Source organism: Apium graveolens, chromosome 2 (assembly GCF_009905375.1).
Source record: "Apium graveolens cultivar Ventura chromosome 2, ASM990537v1, whole genome shotgun sequence".
Classification (NCBI taxonomy): domain Eukaryota; kingdom Viridiplantae; phylum Streptophyta; class Magnoliopsida; order Apiales; family Apiaceae; genus Apium; species Apium graveolens.
In genome coordinates this window covers 7,871,500-7,886,841 of record NC_133648.1, presented here as the reverse complement: position 1 = coordinate 7,886,841, position 15,342 = coordinate 7,871,500, and positions in this window count along the sequence as shown.

The following is a 15,342-nucleotide window of genomic DNA, read 5'->3' as shown; positions in this document are numbered from 1 at the left end:
CAGAATATAGCATTTACAGCCAAAGACATGAAGAAAGTTTAGAGTTGGCTTCTTGTTCTTGAACAATTGATAAGGTGTCATGCATCTTGCTTGATTAATCAGAGAGATGTTCTGAGTGTAGCATGCAGTGTTTACAGCTTCAGCCCAGAAATATGTTGGTAATTTTGATTCTTCAAGCATTGTCCTTGCAGCTTCAATAAGAGATCTATTCTTTCTTTCCATTACTCCATTCTGTTGTGGAGTCCTTGCTGCTGAAAACTCATGCAAGATCCCATTTTCCTCACAAAATGCTCTCATGACATAGTTCTTGAACTCAGTTCCATTGTCACTCCTGATTCTTCTAACTTTGAAATCAGGATGATTGTTAACTTGCCTTATGTGATTGATGATGATTTCACTAGCCTCATCTTTAGACTTTAGGAAATATGTCCAAGAGAACTTTGAGAAATCATCTACAATTACTAGGCAAAATCTTTTCTTTGAAATTGACAATACATTGACTGGTCCAAAAAAATCCATGTGAAGCAATTGCAGAGGCTCTTCAATTGCTGAATCAAGTTTCTTCCTGAATGATGCTTTGATCTGCTTCCCTTTTTGGCAGGCATCACACAGTCCATCCTTTGTAAACTCCACTAGAGGAATGCCTCTTACTAGCTCTTTCTTTACCAGCTCATTCATGTTCTTGAAGTTTAAATGGGATAGCTTCTTGTGCCATAACCAACTTTCATCTTGACTTGCTTTACTGAGAAGATAAGTTACAGATTCTGCTTTACTTGAGTTGAAGTCAGCTAGATACACATTTCCTCTTCTCACACCAGTGAGAACCACTTTGTTGTTTTGATTGTTAGTCACAACACAGGCTTCTTTGTTGAAGGTTACTGAGTTGCCTTTGTCACAAAGCTGGCTGATACTCAACAGGTTGTGTTTGAGACCATCCACTAAGGCAACCTCTTCAATGATGACATTGTCCTTTGAAATCAAGCCATATCCCACAGTATATCCTTTGTTGTCATCTCCAAAAGTAATATTTGGGCCAGCTCTTTCCTTAAACTCTGTGAGCAGGGTAGAATCACCAGTCATGTGTCTTGAACAACCACTATCCAAGTACCAAAGATTCCTTTTATTTCCCTGCACACATCAAAATCAAATCAAGTTGATTTTGGTACCCAAGTTTCCTTGGGTCCTGCCTTGTTAGCTTTCTTCTTCTGTTTCTTAGGCCTTATCTCATTTGACTTAGGAATTTCAGATTCTTCCTTAGTCAATTGGGTTGTACCTTTGAAACCACTAAATGCAACAGAATTATCATGCATGTTATGGCTAACAGAATTACACTACCACACTTGACACAGATCTTTCTAGGAGCATATTTATCAGGTGTGTAGTTATTCTGTTTGTTAATCCCTACTTTACCATTCCTATTGTTTTTCTTTTTAGTCCCTGTTTTTACCTCTATTTTCTCAAGTCTGTTACTTAACTGTTTGACAGTCATGTGACCAACATTAGCCTTTTTCCCTTTCTTAGCTTGACTTGACTCTCCTGAAACAAAGTTCTTGGAAACAGACCCATACTTATCATTTAGCTTGATTAATTTGGCTTTGCTAAGGGGTTTGCTTACAGCCGACGGATGAGGATTTTTATCATTCGACGGATAACACTTTTTGTTATCCGACGGATAGTCCTCATCATCCGTCGAGTCTACATCTGTTAGCAACCCATCTACCAAAATAGGTTCTAGTTTCTCCTTATTCTTTTTCCAGGCTTCATCATAAAAAGACTCAATTCCTTGAACCTTGGTGATTTGAGCATGAACATCTCTGGATGTTTTCCATGCTTTAATCACCTCTTGTTCACGATCGAGCTGCTTCTTCAAAATTTCTTCCTTTTTCAAGGACTCAGTTAATTCCTCCTTGGCAATCCTACACTCAATTTTTAGTTTCTCAAACTCAACAAATTGAGACTCAAGCACATTATTCCTCTCACTTAAAAACAAGTTGTTTTCTTTGATTTTAGCATTTTTCTTAGTGAGAGACTTAAGTGTAACACGCAAATGATACAATTCTGTAGACATGTCATTTATTGCATCATTACACTCAGCTTTAGATAAATGTGCAAGGTTTATAGTGATTACCTGATTGCTTGAGGAACTTGTCTCTGTTTCATAAGACTTGGCCATAAGGGCTAGATTGCCATAGCTGACATCTTCATCTTCATCCAAACCATCAGCTGCCCAGTCATTCTCTTGTGTAATAAAAGTCATTTCCTTTTGTTTAAGTAGATCAAAGTATTTTTGCTTGTAATCTACAGACTCAAATCTTTTCTTACCGGAATCTGACTTTCTACACTCATTTGCAAAATGCCCTGCCAAGCCACATTTGAAACATTTGAATTTTGACTTATCCACCATGTTTCTATTTGGCTTGGCTGCTCCAAAGTTCTTTTTGAACTTGAGCTTGGCAAATCTTCTTGAAAGGAATGCTAGGTGCTCATCAATGTCCTCCATGTCATCTTGGCTCAATGAACCTTCATTTTCTGCAGCTAGCCCCTTACCCTTGCTTTCACAGACCTTTGAAGTTGATTCCACAGCTTTCATCTTCACTTCTTTCTCCTTTTCCAGATCAGCAACTAGTGCAATGGATCCTCCTTTCTTCTTTCCTCTCTCCATTCTTTCATCTTGCTCTATCTCAAACTCATAGGTTTTCAGAATGCCACACAGTCTCTCTAAAGTAAACTCCTTATAATCTTGTGAGTTTCTCAATGAGACTGTCATTGGTTTCCATTCCTTTGGAAGAGATCTGAGAAATTTCAGATTGGAGTCTTTAGTATGATAGACTCTTTCATGCAACTTAAGAGCATTTAGTAGTTTTTGGAATCTACTAAAAATGTCAGTGAGTGACTCACTTTCTTCATTGTGAAAATGCTCATATTGCTGAATCAGGAGCTGCATTTTATTTTCTCTTACTTGCTTAGTACCATCACAGATTATCTGTATTGTGTCCCAAACTTCCTTGGCAGTCTTGTAGTTGATGATGTTATCAAACATGTCTGCATCAACACCATTGAACCGAATGTTCATGGCCTTTTTATCTTTCCTGACTTGTTCAATATCAGGATCAGACCATTCATGCCTTGGCTTTTGAACAGATAGCTCATTTCCTGTTGCAGCTCTCATTGGAACATGAGGGCCTCTTTCTATGCAGCCCACATAGGCCTCATCTTGAGAAAGCATATGAAGATGCATCTTTACCTTCCAATGATGGTAATTATCCTTATCAAGAAAAGGAATCTTGACTCCAACATCTTTCTTGTTCATCTTGCTGAATTATTTTGATCTTTAAACTCTTTGTAGATTAAGAGCTTGCTCTGATACCAATTGTTAGTCCCTTGACAATGTAGCAAGAATTACAGAAGGGGGGTTGAATGGAATTCTTGAACCTTTTTCTTGAAATAAAAATGTTCAACTCGATTATTGATATATTTGTTTTGATTAGCACAATGCGGAATATAAACTCAAATGAATCAAAACACAAGTAATTAAAAACAAGAGTCTTTAAAAACTTTCTGGTGGATAAAACTTTCTGGTGGATTTAAACAATTCCACCAAAGATATATATAATATATCGAGAGGACTCTGTGCGCAGAAATGCTCACAGCTGCTTATAAAATAGAACTTCTGAGAATACAGGAAATGCTAAAGATTAAGCTTACAAAGATTTCTCTGTTTTTGTGTTTCTCTCGGTTATCTCAGTTATTTTTATTTGCTACTCTCCTGGTTTATATAATACCAAGATTACAAAGTCAAAAAGACTGAACAAATATAAAATCTAACAATCTTAATCTTTGCTGCTTTTCATCCTCTATTACCCAGTTAATGGGCTTCCACAATGTGTTTGTATCCAACTCAACGGCTGTGTGTCAGCTTTCACTGTTCAACTGATGTTTGAATTCTTGATATGATCATCCGTCGACTTTCAGATCATCCGTCGATGACTTAATTGATCATCCGTCGACTGCTATGTTAAACATCCGTTGATAGTCATTTGATCATCCGTCGAAGGCTTTGTTAATCATCCGTCGATGGCTATTTTGGTACTTGACTTCATTTCACTTATACAGAATTACAAGACATTGCTTATGTACAATTAATCAACATATTATGCATATCTAGTTAAAGTCAACATGACTTATGTGCTACTACAGATCCTATACAAAGGTGCATACATCACTGTGCTACAAACTTATTCTTACATAAGCTACTCACTCGATGGATAATAAGTTAATCATCCGTCGGGACTATAATGAGTTATCCGTCGGGACTATAATTCTTATCCGTCGAGTGCTACATTATTTCACTAAGTAAAATCTACTTAGATGTTTTGTTTAAGTGATCATCAAGTACACAACATATTCACAACAATTTCCCTTCATGTTTTGAGGCTAACATCATCATTCGTACAACAAAAGTTATTTCCTCTCCCACATAATCCTCAAATTTACCACCTTCACCATCCGGCCCACACTGATACCCTTCTTCATCTTTGTCCACTCCTCGTGCAATCATATTCACTGCCTTTCCTTGAGGACATTAATTTGACCTATGACTTGAAAGATTACACCTATAACACTTGCCAGTCATGGGTTCATCATAAGGATTTATGGTCTTCTGAGCTTGGGTGTCCTTCTCTTTGACTTCGGTCATGGACTTCTTACCTGCTGATTTCTTCCCCACGACATTGTTACTACTACTATCACGATCAAACCTTTTCATATTTTCCCCAAAAGATTTTGACTTATCCCAAAGGTTACTGTTTCTTGCATTCTCAAATCCCTTTCTTCTTTTCTCTTGTTGCAAAAATTCTGCCTTTAACGCCATATTATTTGCTTAAATTAAGGTTATCACAAATAAATGACTTTAACCCTTCTAGGTACCGAGCCACTTGTTGTTCTTGCGTTTCATACAAATTATTCTGTTCCGTTAATCGCATAAATTCTGCTATATACTCTTGCACAATTCTAGCACCCTGCTGACACCTTTGATATTGTTGGAATATAATCTGCTCATAATCAGGGACAAAAATTCCTCCATTAGCATCTGCTTCATTCGACTCCATGTACGAATGCAATTCTTTTCCTCGCTTTCTCGGGTCCTTTACTTTCTATCCCACCAAGTTGACGACCATCCTTTAATCTACAAGCAATCAAACATACTTGCTTATCCATTGATGTCTCCACATATTCAAAGAATCTATCAATTTCAGGAATCCAATCCAAAAACTTTTCTATTCCCAGGCCTCCATTAAAGCTAGGAATATCAACTTTTAATTTAAAATCATATCCCTCTCGATCATCATATCTCCGATCATACCCACCATAATGACCACTCGTCGTCTCCATCCACCTCTATTATTAATCGGTTCAACCTTAAACTCTTCTTCCTCATCACTTCAGATATCTTCAAAGTCAACTTCCTGCCTCCGGAATGGAACACGCCAATTGACTCTTATTCTACCATCTTTGTTGTTCCAGTTTCTATCGATACTGAGAGCCTTCAACTGATCGTTCATCTCGTCAAATCGTTCTTCGATGTGACCCATTAACTTAGGATAGCGCTGCTCAAAGTATCCCTGCATACGTTGCACCAATCGTTGCAACACCTCGTCCCCGAGATTTGGGGCTCCAGTTCCTCGATCGTTGTCACGAGAACCATCGATTTTATTGCTTGCCATCCTAGCCCTGATGCCACCTGACACGGCGTGAAGCGTTCACAAATAATTTAGAATAGATAAATTCTAATTACAACCAATATATTATATTTTTAAAAGTTCAGAATCCTCATAATATAATACGTCATGTTTATATACGCCTTAAAAACCCTATTATCTTAAGTGGGGTTTTAAAAGCCTTAAAAGATGTTTAATACTGAATTAAAACTATCTTATAAACTCCAAAATAATTATAAATAATCTAATTTTCGTCATATCCGGTTCAAGGCCTTGTAATCGGGTGCAAGGCCTCAATATTTCATCCTTAATTATAGGACCGCCATGAGAGACTATGTCATAAGGCACACTCTTGTTTTGGTCATATATAATCGGTACCCTCATCACTGCACCCGCCATTCATTATCATCATATTTAAAGAAAATTAAATTTGAGTAACTCTAGAGTCCAGAGTCCAGGCTCCGATCTCTTAATATCAGAAGCCAAACCCTCGTGCCTTTCATAACACAAACTGAATCTAGTATTCTACACATATACATACATACACTAATATCTCCCTCGTGACCCCTTGATGATCTTCTTCAGTTGCTACTTTATTATTTATCTCTCCGACAAAAATACGAACGTGCCATGCATGGTGCTGTCTCTGTTGCCACAGACCCTTCTTCTACTTACTTTGACCATCCTCCCTCCTTTATTTTCTTCCATACAAATCTACATACACACACATATAATAGAAAAAGACACTCAACTACTCTAAGAGAGACAGAGATTCGTCTTTGTATGCGTGTACATCCATTCAGTATCTTTGCATTATTAATTCCATAATATACTAAGTGTGATCAGAGTTTAAACATTGATTATTAAGAAACAATAATATAAATTAAACAATTTAAAATGTTAGTGTTTGGGAAACGGACAAAGGAGTATGCGAGAAGAGACAGATGAAAGAACCTTGTAGCTTGTCGTTTAGGTTACACAGTTTGATTCCATTTTCTTCTCTCTCCCTTTGCCCGGACTTCGAAATTACTGATTTAGCCTGGGGGAGTGTATATTAAAATAATTAATTAGTGTTTTTTTGGGGTAGTTTTATCCATATGCGCTCTGTGTTTTAAGTTGTCTCTCCTTGAAATTCCAACTTACGTAGCATCATTTTTTTCAAAGGCATCGGCAGTGCAGTCATGTGAGAGGAAGTGGGGGGTTCTGCGTTTTGGATATTATTATAGAATAGAATCTTCTTCCCCTCTCTCTTTCATACTACTGTTTTAGATTTACGTAAATTCGTATACTCCCGGAGAAACATTGTAAATACGTAATTTCATCCATAAACCGTCCCAACTGGGACATGAAAGTGCCTGGGTCCTTCTCACACACTACACGGTATATATCTGTGTACAGCGGATGAATTCTTGACCTCTCGTAAATTAAAAAAAAGAAGTGAGTATTCACCTCGATCTTTCGTAAACGCAAACATGCCAAATCTGGTTTGTATAAATTTTTTTAGTAGCAGTCAGGACCAGTCTTAAGATTAACGGGATTTAATTCAAAATTAGTTTGCGAAACCCCAATATACAATATACATAAATTTTTACAATTTTATATATACTAATTTCACAACCCGTGTGATGCATGGGTCTTTATTATTATTTTTATAATATTTAAAATTATAATATTTTTTTTTGAATCATTACCTTATTTGGATATTTATAAATAATAATATAACTATTTGTTATTGGCAGGATTCAAACATAAATTTTGGGTAATGTATAAATAATAATATAAATATTTGCTATTGGTGATTTTTGAATCTGGGAGTTTTAGTAGGTGTATAAATAATACTATAAATATTTGTTATTGGCGTGTTTCGAACCTGAGAGCTTTGTTTGTTGTTGGCGTGTTTCGAACTTGAGACCTTGAATAATGTATATTATTTTAGTATTTGAATCTAACGGTCCTAATCACTGGATTAAAATGATCCGACAATCATAAATGAGGATAACCAAAACAATCAAAAAAAGTCAGACTAAATTATATCATATTCTGATTATTATAATATAGTATTTATTTACTTAAAGAAGTTAAAAAATTTTGGGACTTAGAGTACAAATATCCTAGACGCGAGTATTGTTCATATATAAGAGCGCTCATCAATGGTAGGGGTGTTTAAAATCATGGATTTACAAGTGACATATTTTAACAAGATATTGAGATTCTGTTAAAGACCAGAAAGAAAGTAGTGGTGTTGTAGTAAATTAATGAGTGAAACAATCTAAAAAAGAAGATAGCTCCAACTTGTTTGAATATCTATCACACTGCAGTGATATTTTCTAATTAACAAATTTGAGCTAATTTGCATATAGATTGATGCAAGTGTAAGAAGATGCATGTGTCTTTAGTTACTAATTAACTATTACATTATCATATATGAATATGGAAAATGAGGAATGATGCAGAGGATGTACATTTAGTAATTGAAATATTTCAGAAAAATCCAATGCAAGAATCACGAGAATGGCATATGGCTCATATAAATAGTTCTAGATTTCGAAAAATCAATTGTTAAATAAACAGTACAAGGGACTGCATGGGCCTGTCTCCATGTCAGCCGCTGCAAGCAGTTGTGTTCAGTCGCAAACGAACGAAAGAAGGAACAATGACAACAAGTGTTACAGTAAATTAGAAGATTAGAAAATAGTTCTTCAAAATGAGTGGAAACAAATTGATGATAGATATACTTTCAATTGCATTTAATGTGTAAATTGAACCTCGAAGCTTCAAGCTTATTCAGAATTATTGGCGTGCAATTGTATATGCAAGATGTTCACAACCCTCAACCTCTCGTAAATAAAAAAGAGTAAGCAAAAATATGAATTTTTATAGGGTTAATTTGAACTCGTAAAAAAAGTGCAAATAAATTAATCCGAATGCACAAATTAATCTGAATTCATAAAAAGACACACACAACACTACTAAATATAAGCTAATAGACATCAGTGAAAACCGATATTTGAAATAATGACAACCGATATCTCTATGGGCGATATTAAAGAGTAACCCATTTAACATCGATTTAAAATTGATGTGAAAGAGGGCATTACACATCGTTTTTTTATAAGAAAATGATTTCTATATTTTAGTGATAAATTTTTAATGCACTTCCATCTTTTGAATATTATCATAATATGATATTTTAATAAATTTGAACATATACTAGCTAAGCCAATTTTTTGCCTTCACATATATAATGTAGACAAAAATGATGTTATTAACTTATTTCACATCGATTATTGGTAAAAACAGATGTGTTTGTGTAGTTTTAACACCGGTTCATCTAAAAAATGATGTTAAATGTTTGAAAAGCGATGTCTATTGTTAATATTAACATAAGTTTGGTGTACAGCGTAGCCAATATCTAAATGGTGATGTTTATTCTACTTTTTATAGTAGTGTAAACTAATCTGGATATTCACAGAAAATGAAACTATATATGCAAGATACATTGTCGTCCTAAGTTTAATTTGTAATAATATTATTTGACTAACAGATACTTTTAGTCCAGGAATAACTTTTTTTTGGAAAAACTTAGTCTACTAAATTAAAGAAAATAAAAATTTGAGTATCATATAAACAAAAGTACGAATTGGTATTTGAATTTCTTTTCTGAACTTCATCTATAATTTTTGTTGGGTGGTATGAACCCAAGTACCACATCGATGAAAATAGAGATAATTCTCTTGTATATAAAGCAACTAATTAACTTAATTAGTATGAGGCCATTTGGGATGTGCCTAAAGAGAAATCCGTGCGGACCTGGCCCAAAGCGAACAATATCATGTTAATGTGGAGTTATGACTCGCTCGCGGTATAACAAGTGGTATCAGAGCCCATGGTTCAATTGGATCTTGGGGGAGTGACGGGCTGTGGTAGTTCAATATGGGGTTCCCCTAGGTAGCGATTGGAGATCTATCAGGTGCATTTGTCGAAAGTCTTCTTGATGGTGTTCAAGCAGTGAGTTCTGCGAGGTGAATCGTGACGGTGCAAGATGTAGACAGATAATCGCGGGTATAAGACCACGGGATTTATGGTTCTTGATTTGAAGGGAGGATTGTTGGGTGGTATAAACCCGAGTATCACATCGATGAGAATATAGATAATTCTCTTGTATATAGAGCAACCAATTAACTCAATTAGTATGAGATATTCTGGGATATTCCCAAAGACAAATCCGTGCGGGTCTGACCCAAAATGGATAATATCATACTAATGTGGAGTTATGGCTCGCTCACGGCCCAAAAAGCACTCCGCCCACCATTCTTTACCCAAACAAGCATAGGATCGCATACACATTGATTTTTTCCGCAATGTGCGATTAAGCATTTCCGTAACCCCATTCTGTTGTGGCGTTTTCCTCACTATCCAGTGTCAAATAATGCCTTCCTGATCACAAAACTCATTGAAAGCACCATCTGCATACTCTTTACCTTTATCAGATCTCAACATCTTCAATTTCTTACCAGTTCTGTTCTCAACCATTATTTTTCACTTCTTGAATATGTTTAATACCTCATTCCTATTTTCATGAAATACTCCCAAACATGCCCAGAATAATCATCAACAATAGTGACAAACTACCTCGAGCCTCCCTTGGAAGTAACTGGAGCCGAACCCCAAACATCTGTACGCACATAGTCTAATATACCTCTGCTTCTTTGTTTGCTTATTTTGAACTGAACCTGGTGTGCTTTACCGTACACGCAGTGCTCGAAAAAAATCCATGCAAGCCTTTTTCATTTTCTTCAACAAACCCTCTTCACCAAGATAATTTAGACATTTCTCCGACATAGGTCCAAGCCGCTTATGTCATAACCGAGTGTATTCACACGGGTCTCCACTACTACCAGTAGCCGCAACAGCTGCACTTTCAGTCACTGTTGTACTCAAAAGAGAATAAAGATTTTCTTGAGAAATACCTTCAATCACTACCAAAGAACCCTGAACAACTTTTATCTCACCATTATGTGTAACAATTTTACACCCACCATAATTCAAAATATCAACAGAAATAAGATTTTTCTTCAATTCAGGGACATATCTCACATCTGTCAACGTTCTTACCATTCCACCAAGCCCCATCTTTTTACAAGCATGGTTATTTTCCATCACTACGGTCCACTTTGGACGTCTCCATAAGTCGTAAACCACTTCCGATTCGGACTTATATGGTAAGAGCAACCAAAATTAAGAATCCACCTATCAGTGATTTCTTCTTCACACGTGATAGAAAAAAAGTCATCACATCCTCTTCTTCCGAAGCATATCTAACTTCTACTGTCTCATGTGCATTTTCGGTATCCTCATTGTTCTTGTTCTTCTTCCAAGCAACTCTTTTATTAGGACAATTTGCTCTATAATTCCCCGAATCACCACACTTGAAGCGCTTACCTTTCACAAGAGGTTCAGATTTCTACTTAGACTTCCGTCTCCAGCATTTTCATCGGTCATTAGTCATACCCCTTACAAACAATCTATGTTCCTGCTCATTATTCCCACTAGTAGTCATACCTCTAATTGTAATCTTGCGAATAACATCCGCTAGAAGTGAAGTTCTAGTCTCATCCATCATAACAGTTGCACTCACAAGCATCGATGTTTGTACCAGGTTCTCATATGACTTTGGAAATGAAAGAAGTAATAAAAGTGTTTGATCTTCGTCACCTACCTCCACATCAATATCTTTCAAATCTGATATGCACCTATCAAACTTGTTGATGTACTTCCGGATAGATGACCCTTTCTCCATCCTGCAAGCATATACTATCGACTTCAAATGAATCTGATTTGTTAGAGTCTTCATCATAAAGTTGGCCTCCATCTTTGTCCAAACAATCGCAGCCGTTTGCTCGCCATCAACCAAGAATGCAACATCTCTTTCAAGGCATGGCACGATTGAAGCCCGTATTTCGAGATTTAATTCTTCCCAGTCTTCATCTGACATATCCTTACCCTTTTTTGTCTTACCTGACAAAATTTTGTTTAACTTTTGCGAGATCAACAAATTCTTCATCTGCATCCTCCAATAGGAAAAATCATTCTTCCCATATAATTTCTCTATCTCATACTTCCCAACTTTAATCACACCGCCTAAAGCCATACCTAACTTGTTTCACAACCAGTCTATCTCAGAAATTTTACCGAAAACCTTGTGTGCACCACACAAGATACAACCCAGAAACACCTCCAATTGGAGTTTTACCATCCAAATCTGATTATGGCTCTGATGCCAATTGTTGGGTCCCAAACCAGGGACAACCCTTGACGCAATGGAATAACTATAATGTAGAAATCACACTGAATTCCACCACCACAAGTTATAAGCTATTACACAAGTAATAATAAAAGTAATACTAAGAACATTGCCAAGAAGATTTTTGTTGGTTAAGTGAAAGAGCCTTTTTTTATATATTGATATTTTGTATGCAATATAATACACACCACCAAAAATCTAGCTAATTCACTATTGTTTACTGTTAGAAATATGTTGTGAACTTGATGATAAGTTGAACAAAATACTTTAATAGATTTAACTTAGTGTATTTGTAGCTCTCGACGGATGTTTTATAATAGTCCCGACGAATGAACTTTATAGTCCCGACAGATGACAACTGAACATCCATCGAGAGTGTAGCTTATGTAACAATAAATTTTGCAGCACATTTCTGCAAACAACAATGTATTAGTTGAGTAGACACTGCAGGATTTTTTAAGTCATGTTGACTACTAGATGGATATACAGAATATGTTGGCTAATTATAAATATAAGATGCCTTGTAATTCTGTATAAGTGAAATGGAGTCAAGTGACAGAAAGACTCCCGACAGATGATCTACAAAGGCTCCCGACAGATAATCAACAAGGCTCCCGACGGATGATCAACATAATCTCGACGGATGATAACATTCAAATTAGCAGTTGACAATGACAACACAGTCACATGCGTCAGATGTTTGCAAATAGAATGTGCAGCCTAATTGCAGGATTTAGATAACAAAGAAACATTACCATTTCCATGCAATTGTGAAGATATTCAAAAATGCTGGATAGAGTAATGTAGCAGCATGAAGTTAGACTAGATTCAGTTTGTCTTATTGTCTTGTCTTACTATCATTTAACTTGATAATATATAAATCAAGTGTAGCAAGTAGAACAACTAACTGAATAAGCATTATTTTTCAGAGAGATAGATAAAACTATATCTGTTAAGAATTTCTCTATAAGTTCGTAAGTTCCCTTGTAAGCAGTTGTGTGCTATTCAAGCATCACAGAGTTCAAATCCACCAGAAAGTTTTAAAGCCTTGTGTTTTATTATTTTGTATTTTGGTTTCAATTCAAGTTTCATTCCCCACTTCTTGCAAAATCAAACACTGTTATATATATTAAGTAAGAACATTCTTAAAATCTAAAAAGTAGCCAGAATTACATTCAACCCCCCCCCCCACTCTGTAATTCTTATTGCATTGTTTGGGACTAACATTTACCTATCATAATAACCATGAGCCTAGTTTAAAACTTAACCTAAAAACACCTTTTCGGTCAAAAATACCCAGTCCAAATCACCGCATCACGGGGAGCCTAATTCGCACCCCGCTTTCCCTGCACGTACTATCTTCTGAACCTCCAAACCTGATCTCCGCCGTTCAGAATTTAGAAATTTGAGTTAAGAAGACGTTGTCCAAAATTCTGGGCGATCCGACCGTTAAAACTCCGGAAAACACAAAAACAAAACGGGTAATTCAACCAGAAAAATTCCTACGAATTTTTCAGACAAGCACCATAAACTACCTCAACATTTAACATCACGGTTTTAAATAACAAAGGTTACTATATTAATTTAAGATCAAGTATTTCAAGGACGAATTTGTAAGTAAATCCACCTATATGATAGAAATATTGTCTTTATTTTACTAAGCAGAATAGTATTCAAGTAATATAAACTGTGGATACATAAATAAAATACATGCGATTTATTAAAGAGTAGAAAAATAGCCTGGATAGCTGGATGTGGGGAAAATTAGTAAAACATGGTTTGAGTATATAAATCTAGTCCCAGTAAGTAATGAGTATATATCATATATGCACGATCAAATGATCTGTAGGGATATCTAAGATAAAATCTCACTCATCATTTCCTCTTTATTGTTAATTTTGGGCCATATTTACGTCCCTACATCCTACTACCTAGTTTAGAGTAGTATATGACAAGCTAGATGGATATCTTGTTTTTAAATTAGGGCAAATATTTTTTATTATTTTTTATTATTAAAATTATTTTTAAAATACATTTGACAATGGCATATCCTATAAATTAAGGTTGATATACTAACTATTATTAAAATATTAAAATATATTCAATGCTTGTTCCCATTAATGGGAACGATAAATCCTCACTTTATCCATTAATTCATACTCTCTACATTTCTCATTTTTTAACAATATTTTTGGAATTTTCTCTCATTTTTTAATATTTTAAAATTTTCTTAAAATAATAAATTTTTATAAAATAAAAATTAACTGCATCCACTGCCTACCTCTACTGTATCTACTTTATATATTAAATATTGAGTGATTACACCACTTTATCAATTTTTCTTATTTTTCACTACTAGTTTATTGTTTTTTCTGAATTTCTATATCCAAACTTAATGTAAAGAATTGAGAAAAACGGATGGAATATTTGATATTAATTCAGATTCTCATTTTTTACATAAATAATCACTTTGCAGGCGGACCTATGGCTGAGGTGGGTCCTAGTCACCTAGCCAAGTAAGTTTTTGTAATATTTTAAAAATTAATGTTAGCTTTGTGTAGTAATTTGATTTAGCCTGTGTTAAAAAATTCAAAATCAATAACACACATAAGCTATCATAATTCATAAATCTATGTGGATTAAAGTTTGTTCGAGACTAAATGCTTCATATTCACAATAAATACTGAGAGTTCTTCAAAAATTTTGTTTACTTGTTTTCAAAAGTAATTTAATTATTTTTTAAAATTTTATTTTTTACGTAAGAAGTAACTCTTATTATCAAAACTAAAAATTCAAAATATGTTTTTATAAAATTTATTAAAGATTAATTTATTAATTTTATAGTTTTACTATTACTATAAAATGGCTTGATAATTGTAGCCTTCTTCTATGTATTTATGACAATAATTTAAACACCCCTAGTAAGGCACTGCAGGTTCGAACCTTAAGTTGTTGACAAGGCTCAACAAGCGAAACATGACTAGTTAGCTAAAGCCTGCACTCAGGGTGATCCGCATTAAATTTAGCTGGGATGGGCGGCTTAGCTACGAGGTTACATATTGTACTATTTGTTACAACCTAGCTAGCTAACCTCTGCACCCATTTGTCATCTTTGTTCAAATCTCAATGCTCATATTTGGGCAGCTAGCTGCATGCCATTTTTTCCCTGTTACTAGTTTCTATCCAGGGACACTGTTATTGTCCGTTGTTTAATAAGCTTCATTGGGTTGGGAACCAGATTTTCTGGGCTGCTTATTTATGAGCCTGACTACAGTACAGACCTGGCTTGGTTGCCAATCAATCTGTACACATCTTCTTAAT